At 35.7% G+C, this 12656-nt stretch overlaps 1 protein-coding gene and 1 long non-coding RNA gene across 5 annotated transcripts in view; both read right to left on the bottom strand.

Annotated features, from left to right (window-relative positions):
- BANK1 (B cell scaffold protein with ankyrin repeats 1) overlaps nucleotides 1-12656 on the bottom strand; it is a 307020-nt gene that overhangs the window by 220124 nt on the left and 74240 nt on the right. The gene's annotated exons all lie outside the window — the stretch shown is intronic.
- LOC116538934 lies at nucleotides 25-1217 on the bottom strand. Its single transcript, XR_004263853.1, has 2 exons — nucleotides 808-1217; nucleotides 25-754 (listed from the first exon to the last, which is right to left on the bottom strand). It is a non-coding gene; the product is annotated as an uncharacterized LOC116538934 (long non-coding RNA).

Raw genomic sequence — 12656 nt, forward strand, 5'->3', positions numbered from 1 at the left:
GACCTTGGTGATAATATATTCTAGCTTCTTCACTGTACACATAAGGACATTCCTTTAGCCCTAAAAAAACAGAGCTTCCATGAAGTAAGTGACTGTTGATTTAGTAAAAGAATCTCACTCTTGCTCCTGCCTCATTCAGAACTAATGTACCTCTTCCATGCAGCCACTTTCCTTTAAAGGAAAAGGAAAAATAACATGCAGTCTTTTGAAAGAGTGGTGCTATCTCAGGCCTTTTTGAATAGCAAATATTTACTTAAAGGCAGGACTGGAATTGTGTGCTGTTAAAAGTCAGTAAAGAAATGTATTAATATGCTATATTTCTGAGGTAGAAAATGAAGAAAAGCTTACAGAGTAAGTTCTTAATTTTTCTAGAATCTGATACTTCTTAGAGTTCAACACTTTCTTAAGTATCAGATTACTTATTAAATTTCACAAATAAAAAACAAAGTATTCTAAGAAGACAGGTTTCATTTCACTTTCCATCTTTTTTTGTTTTGTTTTTTAAATTTTTAATTTTGATTTCTGTGGGTACACAATAAGTATACATATATTTATGGGGTATATGAGATGTTTTGATATAGGTATACAATGTGTAATAATCACATCATGTAAAATGGGGTATCCATCCCCTCAAGCATTTATCCTTTGTGTTACAAACAATCCAATGATACTCTTCTAGTTACTTTAAAATGTACAACTAAATTGAGTATAATCACTCTGTTGTGTTATCAAATACTAGGTCTTATTCATTCTCCTATTTTTTTGGTACCCATTAACCATCCCCACCTCCCCCACCCAAACCCCCACTAACCATTCCAGCCTCTGGTAACCATGCTTCTACTCTCTAGCTCCATAAGTTCAATTGTTTTGAATATTAAATCAACACATAAATGAGAACATGCGATGTTTGTCTTTCTGTGCCTGATTTAATTCACTAAGCAAACTGTCCTCCAGTTCTATCCATGTTGTTGCAAATAAGAGGATTTCATTCTATTTTATGGTTGAAGAGTACTCTATTGTATATAAGTATGGCATTTTCTTTATGCATTCATTTGTTAGTGGACACTTAGGTTGCTCCCAAATTTTGACTATTGTGCAACAAACGTGGTAGTGCAGATATCTCTTTGAAATACTGATTTCCTTTCTTTTGGGTATATATCCAGCAGTGAGATTACTGGATCACATGGTAGCTTGACTTCCAGTTTCTTGAGGAACCTCCAAACTATTCTCCATAGTGGCTGTACTAATTTACATTCCAACCAACAGTTTTCTCCACATCCTCATCAGCATTTGTTATTGCCTGTCTTTTGTATATGAGCCATTTTAATTGGGGTGAGATAATATCTCATTGTAGTTTTCATTTTCACCTCTCTAATTATCAATGATGTTAAGCACCTTTTTGGATGCCTGTCTGCCATTTGTATGTCTTCTTTTGAGAAAGTCTATTTAGATGGTTTGCCCTTTTTTTTAAATTGGATTACTAGATTTTTTTTCCTATAGAGTTGTTTGAGCTCCTTATATGTCTTGGTTATTAATCCCTTGTTAGATAGGCAGTTTGCAAATATTTTCTCCCATTCTGTGAGTAGTCTATTTACCTTGTTAATTGTTTCCTTTGCTATGCAGAAACTTTTAAACTTAAGATTATCATATTTTTCTACTTTTGCTTTGGTTGCCTGTGCTTGTAGGATATATGTCAAGACACTTTTGCCCAGACCAATGTCCCAGAGAGTTGTTCCAATGTTTTCTTTCAGTAGTTTCATGATATGAGGTCTTAGATTTAAGTCTAAAATCCATTTTGATTTGATTTTTGTATGTGATGAGAAATATGGGTCTAGTTTTGCTTTTCCACATATGAGTATGCAATTTTCCCAGCACCATTTATTGAACAGAGTGTCTTTTCCCCACTGTATGTTGTTGGCACCTTTAGTTCACTGTAGGTGTTTGAATTTGTTTATGGGTTCTCTATTCTGTTGCTTTGGTCAATGTACCTGTTTTAATGCCAGTATCTTGCTATTTTGGTTACTATAACTCTGTAGTATATTTGAAGTCAGTAATGTTATTCATCCAATTTCCTGTGCTTGGAATTGCTTTGGCTTTTCTGAGTCTTTTGTGGTTTCATATAAAGTTTAGGGAAGTTTTTTTTTCTATTTCTGTAAAGAATGTCTTTGTTATTTTCATAGAGATTTCATTGAATCTGTAGGTTTGAGGAGTATGGACATACCAACATAAATTCTTCCAATCCATGAGCATGAACTACCTTTTAATTTTTTCATTTCTTCATTTTATTTCATCAGTGTTTTATAGTGTTAATTATAGATATCTTTCACTTTTTTGGTTAAGTTGATTCGTTGGTACTTAATTTTATTTGTGGCTATAGTAAATGGGACTATTTTTTATTTCTTGTTCAGATTGTTCACTGTTGGCATATAGAAATGTCATTGTTTTTTGTATGCTGATTTTGTATCCTGCAATTTACTGAATTTGTTTATGAGTTCTAGTAGTTTTTGGTGAAGTCTTTAGTTTTCTTGAAATATAAGATTATTTCATCTTAAATAAGAATAATTTAACTGCTTCCTGTCTAGTTTGGATGCCCTTTATGTATTTTTCTCTTATGTCTCTAGCCAGGACTTCCAGTACTATGTTGAATAACAATGATGAAAGTGGCCATCCTTGCCATCTTCCAGACCTTAGACAAAAGTATTTCAGTTTTTACTCATTCAGTATGATAGTAGCTATAAATTTGTCATATATGCTTTTCTATTTCAAGTTATGTTCCTTCTATCCCCAGTTTTTTGAGCATCTTTAACATGAAAAAATGTCCCTAGAAGAAAATCTAGGCAAACGATTCAGGACATAGGCGTAGGCAAGGACTTCATGACTAAAACACCAAAAGCATTGGCAACAAAAGCCAAAATAGACAAATGGGATCTAATCAAACTCCACAGCTTCTGCACGGCAAAAGAAATAGTCATTAGAGTGAATCAGCAACCAAGAGAATGGGAAAAAAATTTTGCAGTTTACCCGTCTGACAAAGGGCTGATATCCAGAATTTACAAAGAGCTAAAACAGCTTTACAAGAAAAAAACAAGCCCATTCAAAAGTGGGCAAAGGATATGAACAGACACTTTACAAAAGAAGACATACATGAGGCCAACAAACATATGAAAAAATGCTTATCATCACTGGTCATCAGAGAAATGCAAATCAAAACGACATTGAGATACCATCTCACACCAGTTAGAATGGCTATCATTAAAAATTCTGGAGACAACAGATGCTAGAGAGGATGTAGAGAAATAGGAACACTTTTACATTGTTGGTGGGAGTGTAAATTAGTTCAACCATTGTAGAAGACAGTGTGGCGATTCCTCAAGGACCTAGAAATAGAAATTCCATTGTACCCAGTAATCCCATTACTGGGTATATATCCAAAGGATTATAAATCGTTCTACTATAAGGACACATGTACACGAATGTTCATTGCAGCACAGTTTACAATAGCAAAGACCTGGAACCAACCCAAATGCCCATAGATGATAAACTGGACAGGGAAAATGTGGCACATATACACCATGGAATATTATGCAGCCATCAAAAATGATGAGTTCGTGTCCTTTGTAGGGACATGGATGAACCTGGAAACCATCATTCTCAGCAAACTGACACAAGAGCAGAAAATCAAACACCACATATTCTCATTCATAGGTGGGTATTGAACAATGAGAACACATGGACACAGGGAGGGGAGCACTACACACTGGGGTCTGTTGGGGGGAAATAGGGGAGGGACAGCAGGGGGTGGGGTGTTGGGGAGAGTTAGCTTGGGGAGAAATGCCAGAAGTAGGTGATGGGGAGGAAGGCAGCAAATCACGCTGCCATGTGTGTACCTATGCCACAATCTTGCATGTTCTTCACATGTACCCCAAAACCTAAAATGCAATAAAAAAAAATAAAATTTAAAAAAATGTTGAATTTTACCAAATACTTTTTTGTAAGTATTTGCATAAATTAAAATGATTATATGGTTTTTGTCCTTCATTCTGTTGATGTAATATATCACATTGGTTTATTGGCATATTTTGAACCATCCTTGCATCCCAAGGATAAATCCCATTTAGTCATGATGAATGATCTTTCTAACGTATTGTTGAATTCAGTTTAGTAGTATTTTGTTGAGGATTTTTGAATCAATATTCATCAAAGATATTGGCCTATAGTTTTCTTTTCTTGATATATGTTTGTCCGGATTAGGGTAACACTGGCCTCATAGAATTAGTTTGGAAGTACTCCTTCCTCCTCTATTTTTCAGAATAGTTTAGTATTCAATCTTCTTTAAGTGTTTGGTATAATTCAGCTGTGAAGTCATCAAGTCACAGGATTTTCTGTACTGGGAAACTTTTTAGGCTTTAATCTAGTTACTCATTATTGGTCTGTTCAGGTTTTGGTTTTCTTCATGGTCCAATTTCTATAGTTTGTATGTATTTGGGACTTTGTGCATTTCTTATAGATTTACTTTACTAGCATATAGTTGCTCATAGTAGCAACAAATGATCCTTTGAATTTCTAGGTATTGGTTGTAATGCCTCATTTTTCACCTATGATTTTATTTATTAGTATCTTCTTTCTGTATTCTTAGCTAGGTTGGCTAAAGGTTTGTCAATTTTGTTTCACTTCTCAAAAAATATTTTTGTTTCTTTTATTTTTTGTATTGTTTTCATTTCAATTTTCATGTATTTTTACTCTGATCTTTATTATTTCCTTTCTTCTACTAATTTTGGGTTTGGCTTGTTCTTGTTTTTCTAGTTCTTTAAGATGTATTGGTATAGTGTTTACAGTTTTTCTTCTTTTGTGATGTTGGCACTTTAAGCTAAAAACTTCTCTTAGTACTGCTTTTTCTGTATCCCATAGACTTTGGTATGTTGTACTGCCATATCATTTGTTTCAAGACATTTTTCAATTTCCTTCTTAATGTTCTCAATCACCAACTGGACATTCAAAAGCATACTGTTTAATTTCCATGTATATAAATAGTTTTCAAATTTCCTCGTTATTGATTTCTAATTTTATTCCATCGTAGTCAGAGAAAGTGTCTGACATTATTTCAAACTTTTGACAATTGAGGTGTTGGATTCTCAAGCTATTATTACGTTGATACCTATTTCTCTCTTTAGCTTGAGTAATATTTGCTTTTCATATCTGAGTACTCCAGTATTGGGTGCATATATTTAAAATTGTCATATATGATTGCTGAATTGAACCCTTTATCATTATATAGTGATCTTTTCTGTCTCTTTTCATAGTTTTTGTCTTGAAATCTATTTTGTCTATTATCAGTATAACTATCCTTGTGCTTTTTTGGTTTCTATTGGCGTGGGATGTCTTTTTTCATCCTTTTATTTTCAATCTATGTGTGTCTTTATAGATTGAATGTATTTCTTGTAGTCAAGAGATCACTAGGTCTTGTTTTTTATTTTTTTTTATCCATTTAGCCACTCTGTCATTTGATTAAAGAGTTTAGTCCATTCATATTTAATGTTATTATTGATAAGTAAGGACTTACTCCTGCTATTTTTGTATATTTTTTGGTTGTTTTGTGGTCTTTTCATCCTTCTTTAATTCTTTCTCTCTTCCTTTTAGTGAAAGTAATTTCCTCTGTGATATAATTTAGTTTCTTGTTATGTATTTTTTTGTGTGTCCATTTTTTTTTTTTTTTTTTTGGTTTGAGGTAACCATGAAGCTTAAAAGTACTTTTTATTTATTTATTTATAGACAGAGTCTCACTCTGTTATCCAGGCTAGAATGCAGTGGCACAATCTTGACTCACTGCAACCTCCACCTCCCAGATTCAAGCGAGTCTCCTGCCTCAACCTCCCAAGTAGATGGGATTCCAGGTACCCACCACCATTCCGGGGTAATTTTGGTATTTTTAGTAGAGATGGAGTTTCACCATGTTGGCCAGGCTGGTCTTGAACTCCTGACCTCAAGTGATCAGCCTGCCTCTCTCTCCCAAAGCAAGTAGTATTTTATACCCCATTATTTAAAACTAATAATAATTTAACACTAACAAATATACAAGAAAAAATAAAACTAATATAATCTACACCTTAAGTTCATCCCCTGCTTTTAAACTTTTTGTTGTTTCTACTTACATCTTATTAGACTATGTCTTAAAAAGTCATGTAGTTATTATTTTTTATTGGTTCATTATTTAGTCTTTATAGTTGAAATAAGAGTAGTTTACACACCACACTTACAATGTTACAATACTCTGTGTTTTTCTGAGTACTTATTATTACTGGTAAGTTTTGTACCTTCAGATTCTTATTGCTCACTAACATCCCTCTCTTTTTTATTGAAGGACATCCTTTAGCATGTTTTATAGGATAGTTCTGATGTTAATGAAATTCCTCAGCTTTTGTTTGTTTGGGAAAGTATTGTTTCATATTTGAAGAATATTTTTGCCAGATATACTAATCTAGGGTAAAAGTTGTTTGTTTTGTTTTATTTTGCTTCATCACTTTAAATATGTCATGTCACTCTTTGCTGGCCTGTAAAGTTTCCAATGAAGTCTGCTGCCAGATGTATTGGAGCTCCATTGCATGTTATTTGTTTCTTTTCTCTTGCTGCTTTTAGGATATAAACTTTCCTCATTTTTGACCTTTTGGAGTTTGTGAATTAAATGCCTTGAGATAGTCTTCTTTGGGTTAAATCTGCTTGGTGTTCTATAACCTTCTCATATTTGGATATTGATATCTTTCTCTAGGTTGGGAAATTCTGTCATTACCCCTTTGAATAAACTGCTGTATCTTTCTCTATCTCCTGTTTAAAGCCAGTAACTCTTAGATTTGCCCATTTGGGACTATTTTCCAGATACCATAGGTATATGTCATGGTTTCTTCTTATTTTTTTTTCTCCTCTGACTATATTTTCAAATAGCCTGTCTTCAAGTGCACTAGTTCTTCCTTCTGCATGACCAATTCTGCTATTAAAATATCCTGAGGCATTCTTCAGTATGCCAACTTCATTTCTCAGCTCCTGAATTTCTTCTTACACTTTTTCATTATTTCAGTCTATTTGTTAAATTTCTCTGACAGAATTCTTAACTCCTCTGTGTTCCTTGGATTTATTTGAGTTTCCTCAAACAGCTATTCCGAGCTCTCTGAAAGGTCACATATGTATGTTTCTGCATGACTGGTCCCCCTGGTTTCTTATTTAGTTTATTTGGTGAAGTCATATTTTCCTAGAGGGTCCTGATATTTACAGATGTTTGTCTGTGTATGGGCATTGAAGAGTTGGGTTTTTATTGTAGTCTTCTCAGTCTGGGCTTGTTTGTACCCATCCTTCTTGGGAAGGGTTTCCAGATTTTAAAAAGGCTGATGCGTTGTGATCTAAGCTGTAACTGTTTTAGGAAACACCCAAGCCCAGGAACATTCTGGTTCTTCCAGACTCATAGAGGTACTACCTTCATGGTCTTCGATAAGAACTGGAAGAATTCTCTGGATTACCAAGCAGAGACTCTTATTCTCTTCCCTTTTTTGGCCCAAACAACCCCTCTCTCTGTCCTGTGCCACTTGGACCTGGGGATAGACAAGTTTCCCTTTACTTTTCCCTCACAAAAAAAAATGCTCCCCTGTAGCCACCACAGCTGGGAATTTGATGAGTCTTACCTGAAGCCAGCAAGTTTCAGAGGCTCAAAAGGCCTTTGATGTAGTACCTGGATATCAGTGGTGTTTATTTAGGGCTAAGGTTCTCTCAGTTAGCTGGTGATGAATGCTGCCAGAACTGGATCCTTTCCTTCAAGGCAGTGGGTTCCCTATTCTGACTGGTGTCCTATCCTATTGTGACTGAGCTGATATCCTATATGCAATACAAAGTCCTCTCCATTCTTCCCTTTCCTCTCCTAAATCAGAGGGAAGGGGTATCTTTTGGAGCCACGAGCCATTGAGCCTGGGGTTAGGGAAGGGGTGATACCACCACTCCTTTAGCCACTCCAGCTTGTGTTCCAGAAGGTTGTGTGTCCCCAAGTCCACTGTCTCTGGGCCCAGTTGAGCACTAGGACTTGCCTAGCAGTTACAGTCCTTTTGGCCTAGACTGTCTTTCAAGTTTATTTTGTGCCACAAAGCACTTTAGCCAGTAATGGAAAAGTTTGCAGTTGATTCTACCAACTTCTGAGTGCTAGAATCAATAAGTCTTTGGCTAGGGCTGGTTTACATGCTCTCTCCACAAATGGGTTATATGGTTTAGCTCTGTGTCCTCACTCAATTCTCATCTTGAATTGTAATCCCTATGTGTCTAGGGATCCCTCCCTGGGAGGTGATTGGATCATGGGGATGGTTTGTCCCACGTGCTATTCTCATGATAGTGAGTTCTCATGAGATCTGATGGTTTAAAAATAAGTGGCAGTCCCCCCACCACCTCCTGACACCATGTAAAATGTACCTTGCTTCCCCTTCATTTTCCACCATGATTGTAAGTTTCCTGAGGCCTCTCCAGCTACAAAAAATGTAAGTCAATTAAACCCCTTTACTTGATAAATTGTCCAGTATTAGGTAGTTCTTTATAGTAGTGAGAATGGATTAATACAGTGAGTGTCAGCTGAGTTTGGTCCAGTTATATTTTCTGTTATAATAGGGCAGCTCAGGGCTCAATGCCTTACAATTGCTGTGCTCTCCCTCTCCCCAACATACAAAAGCACTCTCTGTACCGCATCTGCTCCCAGAGGATCAGTGAAGGATGGCATTGTTGACTCAAGATTTTTTTTTCCTACCTCTTCAATGTCTCTTTCAGTGATACAAAGTTAAACTAGATTCTTTAAGTGCTCACTTGATTTTTTGTTCTTATAGAGGTGTTTTTATGTGTAGATAGTTGTTAAATTGGTGACCTTGCAGGGGGTACCATTGGTAGAGCCTTCTATTTTGCCAATTTGCTCCACCCTTTCCTCTCACTTTCTATCCTTATTTAAATACCTATTCTACAATTTTTCACTTATCTATTCAATTAGCACTGTAAAAAGCAACTGCTTCTATTTTCCCCAGTTTTTAAACAACAAATATTACTTGCCCCCTTGTATCAGGTAGTTGTTGTGCAATTGATACTGGGCATGCAAACATGAAAAACATAGTGCTTGTGCACTAAAGATGGCAGAGGGCTGAAGAAAACAGCACAATATGCTCTAGTGCCTAGAACATAGGAATCATAGAGTTATGACGACATGGAAAAGATGATGCTGTGAAAGCAGCCGTTTCTGGAAAACACTTCGGAACCTGCAGTCTGTGTGCCATTCAAAGATGTTTGAACCTTCTTATCCAGTGAGCCACTAAAAGTTTATAGCAAGGAAGTATCCCAGATAACACTGATGTATGGTAAAGCTTAGAGACTAGATGCATTTGTACCTCTTATCAATCGGAGCTGGTGAAGAGGAAGGAAGGTTTCCATTAAGCTTTTGGGAAAGACAGACACCTAAAAGCATTTCTGAAAGACAGGAGAGGTACCAGTATCTCTCCATGGGAAGAATCTCCTGAAGAATTCCTTAAGGGAGACAACTGCTAACATCTAAGCTTTAATGCAATGAAGAAATTAATTTTAAGGAAACTATTAACAGAGAGAAGCACAACGAGAAATTCCTCACAATGAGAGTTCCCTAAGTCCGTACCTTTCCTTACTCAAACCCCATCTGCTTTACATTGTTTCAAATATTTGCAGGGAGCAAATCGCAGATTGAATAATACATACAATTTAATAAAAACAGAAATAAGGTGTACCTGACATGAATATGAAAATAATATTTCAATATGTATAAAATAAAATATCCAAAGAGATAAATATATGCAAAATAAAGATACCTTTTCACTAATAAGCAATATAAGAAGAATTATTTGATATCATTTCAACATTCTTTTACTGAATAGAATCCTACTACTTAAATTAATAATTGCTGTGTTCTTTTAGTCTTTTGATATTCTTTTCTTTTTTTCTTTCTTTTTTTTTTTTTGAGATGGAGTCTCACTCTGTCACCCAGGCTGGAGTACAATGGCATGATCTTGGCTCACTGCAACCTTCAGCTCCTGGGTTCAAGCAATTCCCCTGCCTCAGCTTCTTGAGTAGCTGGAATTACAGGTGTCTGCCACCATGCCTGGCTAATTTTTGTATTTTTAGTAGAGATGGGATTTCACCATATTGGTCAGGCTGGTCTCGAACTCTTGACTTCAGGTGATCCACCCGCCTCAACCACCCAAAGAGCTGGGATTACAGGCATGAGCCATTGCGCCTGGCCTATTTTCTTTTATATTGTTATCTAGTTACAAAGTTAACTTTATTATTTCCCAAAGATATTTTTGTAAATAGGATGAAAGTCTCAAAGGTTTTAATTATCTTAGTATTTAACTCCTATTTAAGGAGGTACCAGTATTTCTAACACTAGCACTTCAATTCTAGTTATCATCCCAAACAGGGCTTTGGATTTCTTTCATTTGAATCTCTCTTATATTCACTGTTTTAAGTGATGCTCTGGAAACTTCACCTTTATGAGGCTATGTTCTGGGATTTCGTATTTATCCAACAAAGATGAAATGATTAAAGAAGCAGATAGATAACTAAACTATTCAGGTTAGGTTTTCTAAAACCTAATACATCTCACTACAAATTAAATTAGAAAACCAGATTTCTCATTATTTCTTTTCTCAAATTCACAGAATGCTCATTTTGCTATATTCCCAGTTTCTTTTAAATGATAATACAAAGTCTCTTATTATAAACTCAACAATTGGTAAAACATAAACCCCACAGGTTTCTGATTAATAATTCTTTCCTGACATTCACACAATGTTCATGTTATCACATGCTCAATAGCTTTTAAATCGTTATGAGAAAGATCTTATTACTAATTTTTAGGATTACTGAAATTATATTTGCCATTAAAATTTACTGGAAAACTCAGGAAAGTTCTTACAATATACTATGTCAGCTAAGTAGGTAGGTTATTTTAAAAATTCAAATCTTCTGGCATATATTCTGACATATAAACAGTAACTATAGTAAATAAAATTACAATGTACGTTGTGATTTCAGTACAGATGTTCAGCGTGAACCATGGGCAAAATATTCACATTTCTTAATATGGAAGAATAGCTTGTGAAAGAAACAATTACTGAAACGTTCTATCCTGGGGGAAAAAATGTAAAATGCTGGTTTTTTTCTGAGACAGAGACTCATTCTGTCACCCAGGCTGGAGTGCAGTGGTGTGATCTCAGCTCATTGCAACCTCTGCCTCCCGGGTTCAAGGGACTTTCTTGCCTCAGCCACCTGAGTAGATGGGATTTCAGGCATGCTCCAACATGCTCAGCCAATTTTTTTATTTTTAGTAGAGATGGGGTTTCACCATTGTCGGCCAAGCTGGTCTTGAACCCCGGGCTTCAAGTGATCCAACTGCCTTGGACTCCCAAAGTGCTGATATTACAAGTGTGAGTTACCGTGCCTGACCACAAAATTTCTTAAATGCATAGTCTATGTGGGAGCAAAGCCAAATACAGAAAGGAAAACTAAATGCCCTGAAGGAGAAGCACAGTGTGGGTTGGGACACCTTCTTTGAGATCAAACAAGTCTAAAATATATCACAGCAATGCCTCTGCAGTTTCTTCTTCAAGAGTAGAGTGTTCTTTTCACCTTCTCAGTGAATTCACAGATACAAATGCCATTGTGTGGTCCAAATGCTAGCAGATTTAGATGAACCCCATGTCATACTTAGTCCAAGATATTAGAAGACTGACTGAAGCGCAGCCTTTCCTTCTTTCCAGCCTGTTATAGTACAGCTTGATCTGGACTGAGATCCCAGACTCGGAACTTGTTTTATCTAGTCTCACAATGACATGACAGTTGCAAAATTTTTAAGCCTGCCTTAAATTATATAAACAACCTCTTAATGTATCTCCCTGCCGTGTGATGGTCTGCTGCCACCAAGTTAGCATAATTCTGTCCATCAGTACCCAGACCTCAGACTTAAAATGGCTCTCTACTGATGCTAAAACCTGAATCATACTGTGCCTGCCCAACATCGTCCCTTCTCCAGGCCATCAGAGCTTGGTGGTAGAGAAAAATCCTAAATACAGCTGTGACCCTTTCTTTCCCCCTCATTTCCAATACAGAAGTTAACAATGAAATGGCATTTTCTAGTTATCTAAAAACTAGGAAAATCACTTTTTGTTTTCATGTCAATCTGTAAAAGAAATCATGACTTGCATATTTACAGCATCCTGAAAAATTGTCTAGGAGTCATAAATTACATTTAATTTTCACTATGTTCAAAGATCCTCTCCCACAACAGAAAGACCAACAGAAAATATGTTTGGGGACTACTTTACTTCCAAACTGACTGAATAGCCACAATGCAATATATTATCTTTATGAATCTTTTTTTGTTATGAATATGATTTTTAAGTACAGGATAAGGTGGACTTATCACAAGAAAATGAAACAATCTGTTTTTCAAGCTATTACTGTTTTACTTGCTTTGCAATTACAATATAGACATTTTGTCAAATGTCCTCAGACTCTCCAGTTTGACAAGTTATTTCCCTCCCTGTCCCCTGTCCTTTTATAAGACATGTTTATGTTTTCCATTGCTCTAAAATATGTCTTTCATATAATTCAAAAATAAAAGT

This window comes from Sapajus apella, unplaced genomic scaffold, assembly GCF_009761245.1.
Source record: "Sapajus apella isolate SASKATOON/1434 unplaced genomic scaffold, GSC_monkey_1.0 scaffold124, whole genome shotgun sequence".
Taxonomy (NCBI): domain Eukaryota; kingdom Metazoa; phylum Chordata; class Mammalia; order Primates; family Cebidae; genus Sapajus; species Sapajus apella.